General features: G+C 39.0%; 1 protein-coding gene, 1 long non-coding RNA gene and 1 pseudogene across 14 annotated transcripts in view; 2 read left to right on the top strand and 1 right to left on the bottom strand.

The window, feature by feature from the left end:
* FRMD5 (FERM domain containing 5) overlaps positions 1-19,529 on the top strand; it is a 338,272-nt gene that overhangs the window by 136,610 nt on the left and 182,133 nt on the right. The gene's annotated exons all lie outside the window — the stretch shown is intronic.
* On the top strand, positions 2,941-5,464 carry LOC141407192 (uncharacterized). The gene is made up of 2 exons (XR_012414911.1): positions 2,941-3,035; positions 5,400-5,464. It is a non-coding gene; the product is annotated as an uncharacterized lncRNA (long non-coding RNA).
* LOC102119125 (glyceraldehyde-3-phosphate dehydrogenase pseudogene) lies at positions 6,544-7,849 on the bottom strand (annotated as a pseudogene).

The following is a 19,529-nucleotide window of genomic DNA, read 5'->3' as shown; positions in this document are numbered from 1 at the left end:
TTTGTGTTTTTTATTATGACCATCCTGGCAGTTAAGGAATAGTTCACTGTGGTTTTGATTTGCATTTCTTTAATGATAAATGATGTTGAGCATCTTTACATGTGTTTATTGGCCATTTGTATTTACTCGAAGAAATATCTATTTCAATCTTTTCCTGTTTTTAAATTGCATTATTTGGTTTTTCATTGCTGAGTTTTAAGAGTTCCTTGTATATTCTGGGTGCCAGATGATTATCAGGTACCAAATTTGCAAATATTTTCTCTCATTTTGTGGGTTGTGTTTTCACTTTTTTGGTAGTGTTTGCTATGGTCTGAATGTTGATATTTCCCTCAAATTTATATATTGGAAATAATCCCCAATGCTATAGTATTAAGAGTTGGAGCCTTTGGGGGGTGATTAGGTCATGAGGGCTCCACCATCATGAATGGGATTAGTATGCTTATAAAAGAGGCTCAAGGAGCTTGTCTCTGCCCTCCACCCTCTGAGGATGCAACAAGGCATGATCCATGAGGAACAGGCCCTCACCATACACCAAATCTGGTGGTGCCTTGATCTTGGACTTCCCAGCCTCCAGAACTGTAAGCAATAAATTATACTGTTTATAAACTACTCAGTTGATGCTATTTTGTTATAGCAGCCTAACACTGTTTAAGTCAGTGTCCTTTGAAGCACAAAAGTCTTTACATTTTGAATATGACCATTTTAACTGTTTTTTATTTGTTGCATTTACTTTGATGTCTTAGCAATATTTTAATCAGTACTTTTTTGCTCATGATTCTATCCCTCTCAATATCTTTTCCAGGTACAACCAATTCATGGCACATACCCAGACTCTCTCCAGTTCTCAATGCAAATGAGCTTACCTCCTATTCTCTGAGAAAGTTGAGATTATTTGCCATAAATTCTTCAACTTCCTCTGTCTCGACTTAATAAGTTTCCATGTATTTTTACTCTTTTCCCTTTTATACTCTCTCTCTCTCTTTTGAAGTACAGGAATTTTCCTTTTCAAAATGAATACGTCCACCTGGTCCATTCCATCCCTCTTCTTCTTGGACTTTAATTCAGTGATTGATCTTTTTCTTCCCCCAGCATCAATAATATTTTGTTCTCTATTAATCTTTCTTTTCTGCCTTCATACAATCTCAGGTCTTTGTTGCCCCTTTAAGGAAAAGAATGGAGGGGGAGCTTTGCCCAATTTTATTTTTCCTTTAAGCTACCAACTTCTTTGTCTCCTTCCCTTTACTTACAATCTTGAAAGAGCAGTTTCACTTCTTCTAAAATATTGTAGTAACCCTCTCAGTGGCCTCCAAGTCCAAAGTCTCCCACTTGGGCTCCTCTTACACACTTGCCATCAGATGAATCTTCCCAAAGTAAAGTTCTTATCACCTAACCCTCCTGCCTAAAAACTTCGATGACTCATTTAATATCAAGTTATCTATAGGACTTTCCAGCCTAATATTCAAAGCCCTTCATAACATGTTCTCTCAACTCTGATAGATCTGAACAACTCATTTTTCCCTGAACACCCCCTTGCCACTAGTTTCCTGCATAATGCCTGTTCCGCAGAATGCCTGTCTTCCTTCAGTTCTTACTATGGAAATTCTGTGTAAAACTTACTAAATGCCTTGAAGTCTCTGTTGATCATCTCTTCCCCTTCCACCAGAGGGCACTCTCCAATCTTTGAATCCCTATCACATCGTGAACGACTATGTGGCCCTTATTATTTGACCTCGTATTATAGCTTTTGAAAGTAGATTGTGAATTCTCTGAAGGCAGAGACTTACCTATCTGTGGACCTCTCCAGCAGCCATCCAGAGCTGGTAGAGCTAGTAGGTATTGCTTGAATTGATTTATTAAGTTGAGTATTTCTCTTTTTTTTACTTTTTTTTTTTTTTTTTTTGAGACAGAGCCTATATCTGTCGCCCAGGCTGGAGTGCAGTGGTGCGATCTCGACTCACTGCAACCTCGGCCTCCCGGGTTCACTCCATTCTCCTGCCGAGTAGCTGGGACTACAGGCACCTGCCACAACGCCCAGCTAATTTTTTGTGTTTTTGGTAGAGACGGGGTTTCACCGGGTTAGCCAGGATGGTCTCGATCTCCTGATCTTGTGATCCGCCTGCCTCAGCCTCCCAAAGTGCTGGGATTACAGGCGTGAGCCACTGCCCCCGGCCAAATCGAGTATTTCTTGAATTATTTTGATTTAAATTGAAAACAAGAACCTGGACACCTACATCCATGATGAAAAATCTTGAAAAGATAAAGCAGAAAACATGGGGTAGACAGTGGGAGGTGAAGCTGAGAACGTAATTTATGCGTTAGCTTTACAGCAAATCAGAGCACCTGGAGTTCAAAACCTCATTTTTCTGAGTGTCAGTTTTGTTTTTGAAAAACAATCAGTGCATAGCATATTTACTCTTTAATCTCAAAACACTAAGAGTTAAGAAAAAAAAAAGTGGAACTGGTTGAGTAAAATGATATAAAGTCACCTTATCTGACAAACTGTATCATCTGTTTTGAATGAAGGCCCTACAATTGTTGTGAAAGATGTCATGTTCATCTCCCAATTATGGAGATAAAAAGTAATGAGTTGCAGGAACTTTGCAAACTCTAAAGCACTGCATATAAGTTGACCTTTAAAGATGAAAAATATTTCTTACAAAATGTAGGTCAATTTATATGCTTACAGACTACTGTTACCTGCTTGGTAGGTGGTAGCGGTCTCTCAGCTGGCTCTTTAAGGATGAGTGGGTCATGAAATCAGTATCACGACCAAAATCAATACATTCTCAAGGATAAACCCAGTTAAAAAGTTTTAAGTCAACCTGTGTACTAGATTGTAATCAACCTCCATCATATGCATAGTGTTATTAACTCTGTTGGGTATTCAAATGAGACTAAATCGATTAAATATTTACCTGTTTGGGTTGGGTGACTAAAGGTGCTTTTGTTTTATTATTTTTTAGGTCTTAATAGGAAAATGATACTCTTCGTTATTTTATCCTTCCTTTTGGGCTCTTTGAATTGATTTCTAAATTGTAAGTTCTTGAAAGCTGAGAAACTGTGCCATATATTTTTGTAAACCCTAGTCCTACCAGGACCTCTTTAGCATTATAATTATTCAGTAGTACCAATAATGATAGTCCTTAATATTTGTTGAGTGCTTACTAAGAGATAGACACTATACTAAGTACTGTATATTCATTATTTTGTTTAATTCTCATAGCAACTTTGTGAGTTATTTCAAAGGAAGAAATGAGACTTAAATAATTTGCCTGAAGTCACACATTGCATAGGTGACTGAGCCAGGTGGTCTGACTCCAGAGCCTATGCTCTTAACCACTACACCATCTTCTTTAATAAATGTCTATTCTCAGTGATGCTAATTAGAACCAAGCTGTGCGCATGGCATATGTGCAGTGACATCCTGTCTATGTTTTTATTGTGTAATATACCCAGGATACTGTAAGCCCGCAGCTGGTGTCCATTAATGATAATGGTGTGGGAATTCAAAAATAATTTTCAGAGCATCTTGAGTACAAGACATTACATAATTTTCATTTTTCAGTGATCTTCAAATTCTGGGGCTTAAAAGCGTCTTGTTATTTGGTTACCCAAAATGGTTTTCTTCTTTTTCTGAAAGTTGGATTTGAAATGGAGGTAATATAAGACTACAGTGTGCTTTCTGATATTATTTCAGTAGGATTTTTTCACTTTTATTTTTTCTAAGCTTCTCTAAAGGGAGAGGTAGAGGCAACGTGTTTTGTTTTTTGTTTTTTGAGACAGAGTTCGCTCTTGTCACCCAGGCTGGAGTGCAATGGCGAGATCTTGGCTCACCGCACACTCCGTGTCCCGGGTTCAAGCGATTCTCCTGCCTCAGCCTCCCGAGTACCTGGATTACAGGCATGCACCACCACAGCCAGCTAATTTTGTATTTTTAGTAGAGACAGGGTTTCTCCATGTTGGTCAGGCTGGTTTCGAACTCCCGACCTCAGGTGATCTGCCCGCCTCAGCCTCCCAAAGTGTTGAGATTATAGGTGTGAGCCACTGCACCTGGCCAGTATATTTCTGTTTTGTTTGAAATTTTATGTTAATTTCCATATTTGTTGGGTTGTGTTTATATTTCTTGAAAAATAACTCCCCAAATACAAAACGAACAAAGATAACAAAATATACTTCCAAACACCAGTTACTCAAAATAAAGAAATGTAAACCTTTTTTCATATTTGCTTTAGAAAATTGCTAAAATTATAAAGTTAAAGTTTCCTGTTTTCTCTTCCCAATTCTATTTTCATTCTTTCCTCCCTGAAGGCAATGACTGTCATAAATTTGGTTGGTAGTCATTCCATGTTTTATGCATATATTACAAAGATATAAATCCATAAACAATGTACAGTATTTTGCATATTTTAAATTTTACATACATTGTAATATACTATATTAATATTAAGCAACTGTTTTTGAGAGGAAAACAATTAAATCTAATGGAAAATATTCTCTTTCATTAATGTCAGAATCACCAAACACAGACAATAAAATTTACACATAAAATTGAAAATGTCATGAGAGTGTTTACAAATACACACAACTTTGAGCAAAGCTTTACAAATCTTTCATACCATACAAAACAAATGAAAAAATAATGTCAATTCATTTCTGCCCCAAACCTAGTTCTTAAGAGAAAATTTGCAGGAAGAGAGGTATGAATAGTTTCACAGAATACATTTTCAAGAATTTTTTAAAAACTGAAACTGCAATGCCCAGAACAAGATAAACAGTACCCTTAGCAGTTAGCACTGTTAATAAGTCTCAGATACACAAAAATCAAGTTTCAGAGGGCAAAGCATTTAATTACATTCCACAGTGAACACTCTTGTGATTCATATAAAACATAGTTCTCTCCAATTTCTACACAAACTGCTCTTTTCTTAATTTATTTAATTAGTTGAACAATGAAATAGTTTTCCTTTTCAGCATTTATCTAAGATGTAGAAATAACAAAGTAGTTGCAATAAAGTGTATGAAATATTTAATAAGAATATATGAACATATAACCAAAACAAATTGTGAAAAAAGATAAAAGACTTTCATCTTCAAACAACCCATTTTTCTAAAATGAAAACAGCTTTCCAATGGGGAAAATATCTGTGGTTGAAATACGACTCTCAAGCAGTACTGAAGTTTTTTGCATTGTCTTTGGAATGAGAAATGATTACTTAACAGAAACTTAAACAGCATATACAAATGTTATATTGAATATTAAGCAACTTTTAAAATATTGCTTTCATATCTAATCTTCAGATCTAGTTCAAACATTGTATTCCATAGTTTGAATATATCACAATTTGTCCCACCTACCATTGCTGGATGTTTGGATGATTTCCATATTTTTTCTTTCATAGATGATTCTTCAGCGGTCATCCCTGTACATATCTTATTGTGTTCCTGTGTTTCAAGAGAAAGAAAAGGATTTTTGCATGACATACTGTAGTAAACAGAGAAGAGGTAAATGGCAGGGCCCCCCAGCCATCTTGAGAGCTGAAGGGATTGTTATTTAAGCCCACTTGTAACACCTTGCCGTATCATACATGCTAGGAAACTCTGCTGCAGGTTTTGTCTTATAAACTTTAATGTTTATATGAATCACCTGGTCATCTTGTTAAAATGAAGATTTTGACTCTGTAGGTCTGGGGATGGGCCTGAGATGCAGTGTTTCTAATATAAGTTCCCACGTGATGCCGATCCTTTAAGTAGCAAGGCTCTAGCTCTGTGCTGCCCAATGCGATAACCACTAGCCACACATGGCTATTGAGCATTTAAAATGAGACTGGTCTGAGTTGAGATATGCTGTAGGTGTAAAATACACATCAGATTTCTGAAGATTTCTTTGGTTTTGAGACAGCGTCGCCCTCTGTTGCCCAGGCTGGAGTGCAGTGATGTGATCACAGCTAACTGCAGCCACAGCCTCCTGGGATCAAGTGATCTTTGTGCCTCAGCCCCCAGAGGCGCTGGGACCACAGGTGCATGCCACCACACCTGGCTAATTTTTTGATTTTTTTAAAAAAATTTTTTGTGGAGACAGGTCTCACCATGTTGCCCAGACTGGTCTTAAACTCTTGAGCTCAAACAGTCCTCCCGTCCCGGCCTCCCACAGTGCTGGGATTACAGGTGTGAACACTATGCCCAGCTAAAATGACTTTCAAAGTCATTAAAGTTATAGGAAAATCTTAAAAAGTCATACTGATATTGATACTGGCAGTGGATTATGCCTAAGTTGACAAGTGTAATTTATCATCCATTCACTTTCGAGAGTAAAAGAGGATTTAAAAAATTATTATATAATTTTTTTGAGTACAGGGACTCTATTGATGGTATGTAACAAAGCAGGGCTCCCTAGGCCCCTCCCTCTTCAGGGAATCTGCATAGAAATTGTTAGGAGGGGAGATTCTCAGTGTGATGGGGGACTGAGTATGGCAGGGACTCCCCAGCAGCTGAGGTCCTCTTTCTTCCTCTTGTACTCTCACTGGGGCTGTTGGTCTGGGAGTCTTACTCTTTGGAGACCATGTGGGCCATGAGGTTAACCACCCTGTTGCTGTAGCCAAATTCATTGTCATACCAGGAAATGAGCTTGATAAAGTGGTGATTGAGAGCAATGCCAGCCCCAGCATCGAAGATATAAGAGTGAGTGTCAACTGTTAAAGTCGGAGACAACTTTGTTCTCAGTGTAGCCCAGGATGCCCTTTAGGGGGCGCTCTGATGCCTGCTTCGTTACCTCCCCTACCTCCGCCCACGGTCCCGAGAGGAGTCCCAGGCTGAAGTGCAGTGGTGCAACCTCAGCTCACTGCAACCTCGCCGCCTCCCAGATTCAAGTGATTCTCTTGCCTCAGCCTCCTGAGTAGCTGGGATCACCAGCATGCACCACCACGCCCAGCTAATTTTTATATTTTTAGTAGAGACGGGGTTTCGCCATGTGTCCAGGCTGGTCTTGAACTCCTGACCTCAAGCGATCCACCCACCTCGTCTTCCCAAAGTGCTGGAATTACAGGCATGAGTTTTACTGCACCTAGCCTGTTTCACTACCTTCTTGATGTCGTCACATTTGGCAGGTTTCTCCAGACAGCAGATCAGATGCATGACTGACACAGTGGTGGTGGGGACATGGAAGGCCATGCCAGTGACCTTCCTGTTCAGCTCTGGGATGACCTTACCCACAGGCTTGTCAGTGCCAGTAGATGCAAGGATGATGTTCTTAAAAGTCCCACAGCCATCGTTGCCATAGTTTCCCAGAGGGGCCATCCATGGTCTTCTGGGTGTCAGTAATGGCATGGACTGTGGTCATGAATTGTTCTATGATGCCAAAATTGTCGTGAATGATCTTGGCCAGGGGAATTAAGCAATTGGTGGTACAGGAGGCTTTACTGACAATCTTGAGGCCGTTTTTGTACTTCTCATGGTTCACACCCATTACAAACATGGGGACATCGGCAGAGGGGGCAGAGATGATGACCTTTTTGGCTCCCCCATCTAAATGAGTCCCAGCCTTCTTCATGGTAGTGAAGATACCAGTGGACTCCACGACATAATTAGTGCCAGTGTCACCCCATTTGATTTTGGTGGGATCTCTCTCCTGGAAGGTGGTGATGGGATTTCCATTGATGACAAGTTTCCCATTCTCAGGCTTGATGATGCTGTGGAACTTGCTATGGGTGGAATCATACTAGAACATGTAGTTGAGGTCAATAAAGGGATCATTGATGGCAACAATATCCACTTTGCCAGAGTTAAAAGCAGCCCTGGTGACCAGGTGCCCAGTACAACTAAATTGCTTTACTCTGGCCTTCACCCTCACCATGGTGTCCCAGGGGTGCAGCTGGCCCTGCACAAGAAGATGCTGTTGTCAAACGGGAGGAGCAGAAAGCCTAATTTTCAAAATATTTAATTCTTGACTGAAAAATTGTTTTATACATTGGTGGACTTTAGACTGTTTTATATTAAAATACATAAATACATGAATAAATTTATGCCAATAAATTTGACAACCGAAGTGACATTTCTTGAGAGACATAAACAACCAAAGCTCACCCAGGAAGAAAAAGATAACTGGAGTAGCCCTATGTCTTTTAAAGAAATTTAATTAATGGTTTAAAATCTCAAAACCAAAAATAAAACTGTATTCCTAGATAGATTTACTTACACATTTTACTAGTTCTATACAAACTCTTCCTAGCTGGCTTTTTTTAAAAAAAGAAGCTGACAAACTGAAATCACGTGGAAATGGAAAGAACGTAGATAGCCAAAACAATTTTGAAAAAGAAAAGGCTAGAGATTTCACTCTCATTGATTTTGAGACTTAATATAAAGCACCAGTAATCAAAATCATATGGTTTAGGCTTAAGGATAGATATATTCATCAGTGAAACAGAATAGAGTCCAGAAATGGACTCACATGTATACAGTCAATTGATTTTTTTTTTTTAACAAAGGTACCAAGGAAAAATTAGATATCCGTGTACAATAACCTCAACCTTTACCATACTTCACCATACTCCTTATATTAAAAAAAAATTACAGTAGTCCCTCTGTATATGGGCGGATTCCAGGACCCCTTGAGGGTACCAAAATCCCTTATATAAATGGTAAAGTATTTGCATGTAACCATATACTTTTTTTTTTTTTTTTTGAGACAGAGTCTCACTGTGTTGCCCAGGCTGGGGTACAGTGGTGCAATCTTGGCTCACTGCACCCTCTACCTCCTGGGTTCAAGCAGTTCTCTGCCTCAGCCTCCCGAGTAGCTGGGATTATAGGCGCCCACCACCATGCCTGGCTAATTTTTGTATTTTTAGTAGAGACAGGGTTTCACCATGTTGGCCAGGCTGGTTTCGAACTCTTGGACTCAAGTGATCTGCCTGTCTTGGTCTCCCAATGTGCTGGGATTACAGGCATGAGCCACAGCGCCCAGCCTGTAGGTACTAACTTTTGAAGTAATACTGATACTTCTTCAGAAAGACTGTGTCTTCTAGTTTTAATATTGAAAGTAGCATCTCTGTGGTCCCTATGGTGGATACAATATTTTGTGTGTGGTGTACATATTCATAATCAACTTACTTGAGAAGGAAATTTGGGACTTAAATTTTTATTAAACATGAACTTTTTAAAGTTTATTGCTGCCAGAAATGTTTGTTGCAAAGTAAAAAGGCATCACCAAACAAGAAAATAAAGTCTTTATTTACATCAGGAAAATAAATGATAAAATCACTCTGAAAGAGCATATAGACTACTGTCTAAATGTGTTGCAGCAAGGCTACTCAGATTGTATTTCCTGCACATGTATCTAACCTGTGATTTGTCATATTTCCCACTGACCTCACTATCTGGCAGCCTAGCAGCTTTGTGCATCTCACAAAAGACATGGTCAGGAAGAATGAACTGTCCCTAGCCACTCGTGTATCTGTACAATTCATTTGTTCAGCAAGCATGTGCATGCCATCTTTGAAAGAGAGGTATTACGTCCGGTATCAGAAAATGGTGGGGGAAAGTGACTGCTGGCAGTATTTCAGATGTACCACCATATGGAAGATGTTAATGCATCTCACCATTAGATAAGACCGTGACAAAGGCTGGAAATTTAAAGCAGAGATCCTGCAACATTCATAACCACCCGCCCCAGCTTATTTTAATGCAACGAGTAATAATAATTTTTGAAAATTTAACATTCTGATTCAAATCTCAAATGTCAAACTTTATGGACTTCCCTGACAGCAGCAGGTAAATTGGACTGGCATAAAGGCTGGAATGAGTAGTTACACATTTATGGCCTATATCAGAAGCTCTAAACAATTCAAAGTATAAAGGGTAATAATAATAGTCCAGCCAAAGGGCCAGACTAATAGTGAGAGACCACTGGCCACCCTTTACTGCTAAAAAGCAGTAATCTTGGTGAAGCTTGGGAGAACCCCACGCTTTTCTTTAGGACTGAGGCTGTGAGAGCATCCATGGGCATTACAGTTTGTCTACTTTAAGCCCAGACTGAAACCACAATCTCTTTCAAATGCATTGAGACTTGTCCCAGAAATCTGCCACTAGATTTTGACTGTGAAGGAGTCAGAGTTAAGTCACTATGATATTGAGAAAAGCTGGAATGTCTAAGTTGTGGGAAGTGAGAGAAAAGAGAATATAATGATAAAATTGCATTGTAAATCCCATGGAATAGGGAGTCAGGAAGGACATAGGATTTCCCCATTGATGTATCTTTGTGTCAAGAGCTGAAAAATGTGAGAGGATACTGCCTTACTCTTCTGAGCTAATCAAAAGCAGCAGCAAGTACACAGTGAAATAAGATTTAGTTGTTAAGTGGTAGGGAAGAGTGTTATAGTTTGAAAGTTTATGTTGTGTACTAGACATTATGTCTAAGTACTGTGGAGGATAGAAAAATATGAAACAGTTTCTTCCTGTTCACTGAGCCTATATATTTTTAAGGAATATAAAATGTTTGCAGACAGGGGCCTGTCTGAGTTCCTCTGTTAGAGCTCAAGCCCTTAATCCAACTACTCTCAGATTCAGATTTGAAGAATAAGAGTGTGTCAGGGATTTTTTCCTTTTTCATTATTTTATGTAATTAAGTGGCTTCTCACCTTTTCTTTTTTGTAGGTAGTCCTCATAGAATTATCATTTCTGTCTTTTAGCTGCCCTCTTGTTCCATTATGGAATGAAATTTCTGTTGTCCTAGGTCATCAGTGCATAAGCCATTTGGGGACTTAAAAAAAGTGTGCTATATAGTTGAGGATTTTATTATTTCTGCCCCAAATATTTTGACTTTAATTTTGAAGGGAATATTTCTAAGATGTACCTTTTTAAACAGAGAATGTTTATCTTACTTTATTCTTGATTCAAGGTCATGTTTAGGAATGTCAGTGTTCTGTGTTGTAGATATATATGGTGCAGGGCATGAAGCTGAATGATTTAATTTGTCACTGTAGAGCTCGGCACTGTCACAGCCTCTTCTCCCCTGGGCCCTTGAACTGCCTTGGTTGTCAGGCTTCTGGGTATCCTCCTAGAGTAGATACTAAGGAGCATGTCCTTAGGCACTCTTTGCATGCTGTCTTCCCTCGCTGCCTTCAAGGGCTGCTTATGAGCTGGTAACTCTTTGTCGGATTAGGCTGTAGAATGAGTTTCTTTTCTCCCTCTTTTGTAACTGGCTTTCTTATGTGCCAGTGTCTGCTACTTGCAACCTTGCTGCCTACTCTGTCATCATTTCGAACCTCTGCTTCTGCTTCTAGTCTCTGTTCTATCTGACAGCTCTCTCCTTCTTGTCTTCTTTTTCTCCTTTGTGTCGTAGACATTGTCAGCAAATTGGAAGAAGGCTTTTCCTACAAATAGCCAGTGCAGCTCTTTAGCACTTTCAGCTATTTTTGTTGCCAGGTGTTCAGGGACTTGATCTGAAACTTAAATACTATTTTTTTAAAGGTGTTTCTGAATTTGAAACCAGGGATTTGTCCAGAAACCTGTCTCTACATAAATGAAGTTTCCCTTTACCTCTTATAAAATACAGTGATCCTGGTTGGGCACAGTGGCTCACACCTGTAATCCCAGCACTTTGGGAGGCCGAGGCAGGTGGATCACGAGGTCAGGAGATCGAGACCATTCTGGCTAACATGGTGAAACCCCATCTCTACTAAAAATACAAAAAAAAAAAAAGTTAGCTGGGCATGGTGACGTGTGCCTGTAGTCCCAGCTACTGAGGAGGCTGAGGCAGGAGAATCATTTGAACCCAGGAGGCAGAGGTTGCAGTGAACCAAGATCGCACCACTGCACTCCAGTCTGGGTAAAAGAACAAAACTCCGAGAGAGAGAGAGAGAGAGAGAGAGAGAGAGAGAGAGAGAGAGAGAGAGAGAGAGAAACCCATACTAAGAATATCTCGTTTTAAATAAGAGTAGAATAATTTAGTTTTTGTATTTATTATCCGGCCTATTGGCTTGATATTCTCAGATGTTTAAGGTCCAGAAAAATTCCAGTTTTTCTATGAAGGCTTTCTTTACCCTTCTAGAACCTATGCAGACTCTATCATAGCATTTATTCACCTGGCCTTGAAATGTGCATGTTCTCTCCCTTAAAGACTCTTTGAAATCGAGGAGGGAGTGGGAATCTATTTGTATCATCTTATATTTCCCTCTTTACTACAGCTCTTAAGACAATACCTTGTATATAATAGCTTTCTCCAAAATGTTCTGTTGAGTTGGATAATCTGCTCACTCCCAGGTCCCTTCTGTAGTTTGTGATTGATGCTAGTTGAGGGTTCTTCCCACCAAATGTGTCATCTTGCATTTGCTCACATTAAAACTTCTCTGCCAGTTGCACAGGTTTCTAAGTTTTTCCTGTTGTCTGTCCCCAAAGATCCTGGCTCTTTGCTGCTTGGGGAAATTTAGTGTCAAACAGAAATAAATAAAGTTACTGTATGCTTCCCCTTCCAGAGTCATTTAAAAGATAAAATCTTTAAAAATGCTCTGTTCTTACAGAAAAATGTCTATTTGTTCCTCACATATTTTTGCCTCTGAGCCAGTTCACTCCCCACAATAAAACAGCCCCATTACTTTTAAAAAGAGCTTTATTGAGATATAATTTACACATCATATAATTTATCTATTTAAAGTACATAATTCAGTGGCTTTAAGTTTATTGACAGAGTTGTACAACCATTACCACAATATAATTTTAGAATATTTTCATGACCCCCAAAAGAAACCTCATGCCCCTTAGCAGTCTGTCCACAGTTCCCCAGCTTCCGATCTGAGGCAAACCACAAATCTACTTTCTGTCTCTATAGACTTGCCAGTGCTGGACATTTCATATAAACAAAGTTATACCTACCATGTGTGGTCTTTTGTGACTGGCTTCCTTCACTTGATACTGCTTGATATTCGGTTTTTAAAAATATTCTTGTATTTATAACTTCTCCTCAGAACAGATGTGGTCTTATACTTCTGTGGCCTGGTTTTATTGGATTTGTGAGATTTGGTTAAGTTGCAGAATATACTGTTACACATCAGATAACATTGGCTGCTGATGATAATGAAAATGGCCCTGTTTCAGAGCTAAGATTAGGTTATAGATGTATTTCATAAAGCTGATCCAAACTATGGATATGGTCAAATGAATTGGGATATATAGGACTCCATGGTTTTCACACTGACCCATTTTCCAATGGGTTGTTTGAGGCTTTGAGGTTTTTAATTCCTAAGGATCATAAAGCACTGGAACTGGAAGGGACCCAGCAGTCATGAAGCTTAGTCCCTCTTCTCTAACTCCTGTCCCATTTTACAGAATTCAGAATGTTCGTTGTTCAAGATCAAATAGCTAATTAATAACAGAACCAATTATAGCCAGATTAGAACTAATGTGTGTCAATTCGTAATCCAAGGTTCTTTACTTCTTTTTGGATTTTGTTGCTATTGTATCCTGGGTTCTCCAGAAACAAGAGACTGACTGGAAATTAAGTGACGATTTATTTGGCGGTACAATTTCAAAACAGTAAGAGTGAAGGAAAAGACATGAGAAGCGAGAAGCTCTGAGAAGCAAAGCAAGGTGATTAGATTGCCATGTTAGTAATTGTGTCATGATGATCCTCAAAGAGACACAGCTGGTTATTCAGCAAGTACATGTGCTTGACCATGTGCAATATCTCCAGATAGAATAGATAGAACAGTTCATGAGAGCAAAGAGGGAGAGGGAATTTATCTGCCCATCTCCTCTCTGGCTGCTGTTTCCCATTATCAAAGGTCAGTCTTTGGAGAGTTAACTCACAGTTCTGAGCGGTGTCATCCTGCCCTTCCACTTGGAAAGTCAGATTCCATGCCCTGGTGAAGGATTTCATCCAAGTTTGGAAGTAGTAGGAGAATCCAGAAGCTCCGGGTATGTAGTTAATTTGTAGTCAATAGGGAGGATCTCCTCCACCCCCTATAATGTCCCTGGTTGTCCTCAGGGATGCTGAGGCAATGGTGTGGAGGGAAACTGAGAAGGTGTTTAAGGGACAGTGAGACAATGTTGTGGAGGAGAACCGAGGTAGTGTCTGATACACTTCCCAAGAGAGTGTTCTTCCTAGCCTAGGTTTCTGAAGTCATCTTTTATGAGCAAGATGACCCCTTTAGCTAGTGTGATTGAAGGAATTACTTAAATTGGCAATCATGTTTTTTTTCTAAGGAGACATTTTTTCACACTGCCATGGCTGACGCTCTTTAGAGTATTGAAACATGTAACTAAAACTGTCATTAGGAAACTTGTTCTCTTGGCCATCTCTCTTTTCTAGAAAAAAGAAAGCACCTGGAAAGGCTTTGCAGAATAATAATTGCTTGGTACCTGGGTTTCTGTGTAGGTTACCCCACATGTGGAGATTTCCTCAGTCAATTCAATTCTTATTCTTCTTTCCAGATGAACTGACTAGCCTATATTGAGATTTCTCCTGGTCTGACTACTTAGAGTTTATTGTCACTATATTTGCTCTACCCTCTTTCATTTAAATATTACTTCGGATTTTTCTATCCTGATTTGATTATATGCTAGTTTTCCTCCTGGAGATCTGTAATTTTTGGGAATCCCCCCACTGCCTTGAATTTTAAATGCTTGTTGACTACCTAAATATAAGCTGGAGTATTTGTTCTAGGCCAAGTTGTCAGAAAGAATTTGGGTAGTGGACAAAGAAGTAATTAAAGCTTTAAGTTCTTCAGCGAATAACTGCAAATGAAAATGTTAAAGTTAGTTGTTTCGAAATGTTTGGAGATGAGAGAGAATCATATGTTGATTAATGAATAAGAGAGGAGGTTATTTCAATTTGGGGACAAATGGGAAGAAATACCAGGATAAGGAGGTAAAATGGTGGTTAGAAAATACCTGGTATAGAAAATGAAGAAGATCAGGCAAAGAAAGGAAGATTTATAATCATGACATTTATAGAATTAGAGAATCGTCAGAGCTTGAGGAGGCCTTAGAAATAATTTAGCTTAATCCAGTTAATGTATAGCTGAAGAAACTGAGGCTGAAAGAGGTTAAGTGACTTAAGGTCACACAATAGCTAAGATCAGAGCCCAAGATTTGAACTGAGGCCTTTGGATTGCAGATGGTTGTTCCACTGTACCACAGAGTATCACAGCTACTTTAAGAATGTTTCGTATTTCCTTTCCTGAAGAATTGTTTTTGCTATTTGGTGGCTTTTTCTTAGCCATATTTGGTAAAATTTAAAGGACTTGATTTTTAATTTATTTTTAATGTTTTAAAATGCATTGCATATTAAAGCTTGTAGCGTGTATAATGACTTTACGTTGACAGTATAGTGTCAGTTACAGGGCTTCAGCAAGCAAATGAGATCCTCTTAGTAGCTGAGGATAGTGCTAATCATTTAATAAAAGCACTTTAGTGGTTGCTTTTGTCATAAAAACATAGACCACTATCTAAACCCAAATCAAGTTATAAAAGACTCCAGTGTTTTTCTGGAGTCCAAATAATTGTTTTCGTGTTTGATCTTTCTACAGTGCTACTACTAGTCTATAAGGTGCCAGAGTCTTTACTCCTGGGCCAAGTAAAAAAATAAAATAAGACACAAACAACTTCCACCCCAGCTACCCACCCTAGCTCCTGGTCACAAAGCTTTGTGAGAGAAGCAGGGCTGCATTTCAGATCCCATAGCCAGGTGCCTTTGAGCAGTGCACAAACTGTGCAATTTTGTTTTGAGACAGAGTCTTGCTCTATCACCCAGGCTGGAGTGCAATGGTGAGATCTCAGCTCACTGCAACCCCCGTATCCCGGGTTCAAGAAATTCTTCTGCCTCAGTCTCCTGAGTAGCTGGGATCACAGGCGTGCGCCACCACACCCGACTAATTTTCGTATTTTTAGTAGAGACGGGGTTTCACCATGTTGGTCAGGCTGGTCTCAAACTCCTGACCTTGTAATCTGCCCACCTCGGTCTCCCAAAGTGCTGGGATTACAGGTGTGAGCCACCGTGCCCAGCCAGCTCCACTCTTTTGGAAGCAGATCCTTGTGTACCTTTCATCCTTGTGATTCTGGTATTACCCTTTTGAAAACTGACATATCACTCACAGTTTTATCCTAAAGAGTTTACATATGATTAAAATATGGGTAGAATCTAATTAGAGGATTATTAATATATTCTCCAAAGAATAGAAATCAGTTATAATTCTATAGAATTATTATAGCTAGAATAATTCTATTCTTTGGCGGACAACCCCTATGAAAATAGCATTCAGTTGATGGTTACAATCTGTTAAACAATTATTTGTATTAGATGTTTTTGCATTCACTCAAGAGTCAGTTTCTATAATGAAGATGTTATTTGTCATGGAATTAGTTAATGTATATTTGAAGGGACTGTGGTAAAATCTGGCAGGCTGGGGATTTTTATGGTTGTAAAGAGTTGTTCCAAATGGCTCTGGAGAGCAGACAATTGCAGGGAAGATAAGAGGTTGGGATAAAAGCTGCTCCCACACCCTGGTGCTTTCTTCCCTCAATGCCTCATTTTCACCTGTGAGTCAATGATTAGGAAAATGAAATAACATTAAAACAACACTGTTTTTCATGTTATTAGTAGCTGTTAATCTTTTACTATAACTGCCAGAGATTGTGTTTTAAAAGACATAAATGATCATGTATACATTATGTCAAGTAGTTGAACATGAGAAGGCAAACAACCATAGATATACTCCATGGGAGTGTTTTTTATAAAATGCACAATTTTAATGCTTTAAAGGTTGGGTGCTTACAGTTTGCTATTTGCTTTCACACATATGATGATGTTTAATCCTGACTATAATTCTACAAAATGGAAATTATTAATCTCATTTTGTGAATAACTTGACTTACTCAGTGCCCCTTCTTTTCATATTCTGAATTCTTTCCTAAACTATCTTATCAGTGCCTATGACTTCAGTTATCATCTATAAAATTAGTAAGTATATCAAATCTATATTTCTCACCCTGAGCTTCAGATTTTTATATCTAATGGTCTTTTTAGCCTCTCCATTTGGATATTTCAGAACAAACTGAGCTTGTGGACTTCCCTATCAAACCTGGTCCTCTTCCAATGTTTTCTTTATTAATGAATGACATCATCCATCATCCATCTGATTGTGCAAAACTAGAAACCTAGGTCTTGCCTTAAGCCATCCTTATTCTTGTCTCATATCCAGTATGTCACAGAGTCTTCTCAATTTTGCTTCCTACATAACTCAAATCTGTCTGCTTTTGCCCATCTCTACTGTCACTACTCCCATCCAAGCTCTCTAGCATCATCTTTTTCTGCTATTCCAATAAAAATACTAGTATTTGGGCTTTTCACCCACTCACATTCATTCTCCACACAGCAACCAGAATGATCCTTGCAAAACACTAATTTCAGGATGTCACTACCCATCCCACCCTCCTTAAAACTCTAATGAACTTTACTTCAAGAACTTCCCATTGCTCTTAAAATAAAGACCAAATCTTTACCATGACTGGCAAGGACTACTGTGGTTGCTTTCCTTCCATGTTCATCTTTTGCCAGTATCCCCCTAACTTTCTCAGCTTTTTAATGTACCACGTTCTCTCCTGCTACAAACTTTTCCCTTCCCCTTATTTGAAGTTGTTTTCCTGCTCAAAGTTAGTTACCTCCTATTCCATCTGATTTTAGCTTCCTCTGGGAAGCTTTCCCTGACTCCTAATCCATGACAGATCTAGTCTCCCTGCAGTAGTCTCTCATAATACCATCTACCTCTTCTTTGTAACACTTAGCACAGTTACACTGTTGTAATTATTTGTGTGATATTTTAAAAATAGCATGCATCTCTCTTACCAGACCATGAATTCCCTCATGGCAGGGAGTGTCTCATTTTATGTCCTGTTATGTCCCCATCACCTAGGATACTACCCAGCACATACTAGACCCTCAGTATACATTTGTGAATGAATGAACGAATGAATTCAATATTCTCTAAGGCCCTTTCTGCCTCTAACATTCTATGATTCTATAAGGGACAGAGAATTATACCACTAGATAAGTATTAAATGGAGTGTAATTGTTCACTGTGTTTAAGAAATGGTCAGCCGGGCGCAGTGGCTCACGCCTGTAATCCCAGCACTTTGGGAGGCCGAGACGGGCAGATCACGAGGTCAGGAGATCGAGACCATCCTGGCTAACACAGTGAAACCCCATCTCTACTAAAAATACAAAAAAATTAGCCGGGCGTGGTGGCGGGTGCCTGTAGTCCCAGCTACTAGGGAGGCTGAGGCAGGAGAATGGCGTGAACCCGGGAGGCAGAGCTTGCAGTGAGCATAGATTGCGCCACTGCATTCCAGCCTGGGCAACAGAGTGAGACCCCGTCTAAAAAAGAAAAGAAAAGAAAAGAAAAAAAGAAATGGTCATGGTGTCTTTTGTTGGGACTAAAACTGATACATTAGAGTGGGGCTTCCCAAAATCAGTGGAAGGACTCTAATATTGTTCCTAGGCACTATTTCAGGGTGTCCTGAGCAATATTTTGATCCTGGAAATGGAAACAAATGCTATGTAAAAAGAAGTGGCTGCGGAAGCAATAATACCCAACTAGTAACAAGTATACCTTGCACTCAGCTCTTAGATTCGAATACCATTCTCAGGTAAAGGAATGAAGGACCCTTAGAGAAATGGCTGATTCTAGGATGGGGACAGGAAATATACAATATAGGCCTGAAGCATCTTGTAGTGCCAGACAGTAAGTGCTCAAAAGAAACACAATGGTTGCGTATGTTAAAGGGACACAGGATCCAACTGAAAGAGCTCCCAATGGTCAATGCTAGAAAAATTTGAGCAACAAAATAAAGTAGTATTGCATTGTAACCCAAAGTATAAAATTGATATATGTAAGTCCATACTGATATAAATAAAAGCCTGAATAAATTGGAGAGAATAGAAAAAGCTATAATAATAGGGAGAATAGACAAATCTCCCATGAAGAAAAATTCAAAATCATATATGTAACTACTTTGTTCTCAAGGAGGTGGAGCACAACTCCTCACTCCTTTAGTGTAGACTGTATGTAGTGACTTACTTCCAAAGAATAGAGTATGTAAAGAGGCAAAAGAAAAAAAAGAGTTAACTTTACAGTGGAAAATTCTGACAGACACTGCCTTAGCCAGGCAATGAAGATCAGCATTAACAGTGATAAATGTTCATAGTATTACCCTTGATATGATGTGATAAAAATGGCACTTTATCTCTGTAGTTCTTCCTCCCTGTAAGTTCTTGCTCCTCGTAAAAACCTATAAGCTCAGTTAATCATGAGGAAAACATCAGACAAATCCCCACTGAGAGACATTCTACGAAATACTTGACTAATACTCCTCGAAACTGTCAAGATCATTAAAAAAAACAAGGAAAATCTAAAAAACAGTAACAGCCAAGAGGAGCCTAAGGAGATATGACTATAAAATATATTGTGAGATCCTAGAATAGAAAAAGAGCATTAGGTTAGAACTAAGGAAATGTGAATAAAGTATGGACATTATTGGTTATTGTC

Source organism: Macaca fascicularis, chromosome 7, assembly GCF_037993035.2.
Source record: "Macaca fascicularis isolate 582-1 chromosome 7, T2T-MFA8v1.1".
NCBI classification, from domain to species: Eukaryota; Metazoa; Chordata; class Mammalia; order Primates; family Cercopithecidae; genus Macaca; species Macaca fascicularis.
This window is presented reverse-complemented; position numbering and strand designations above follow the sequence as displayed.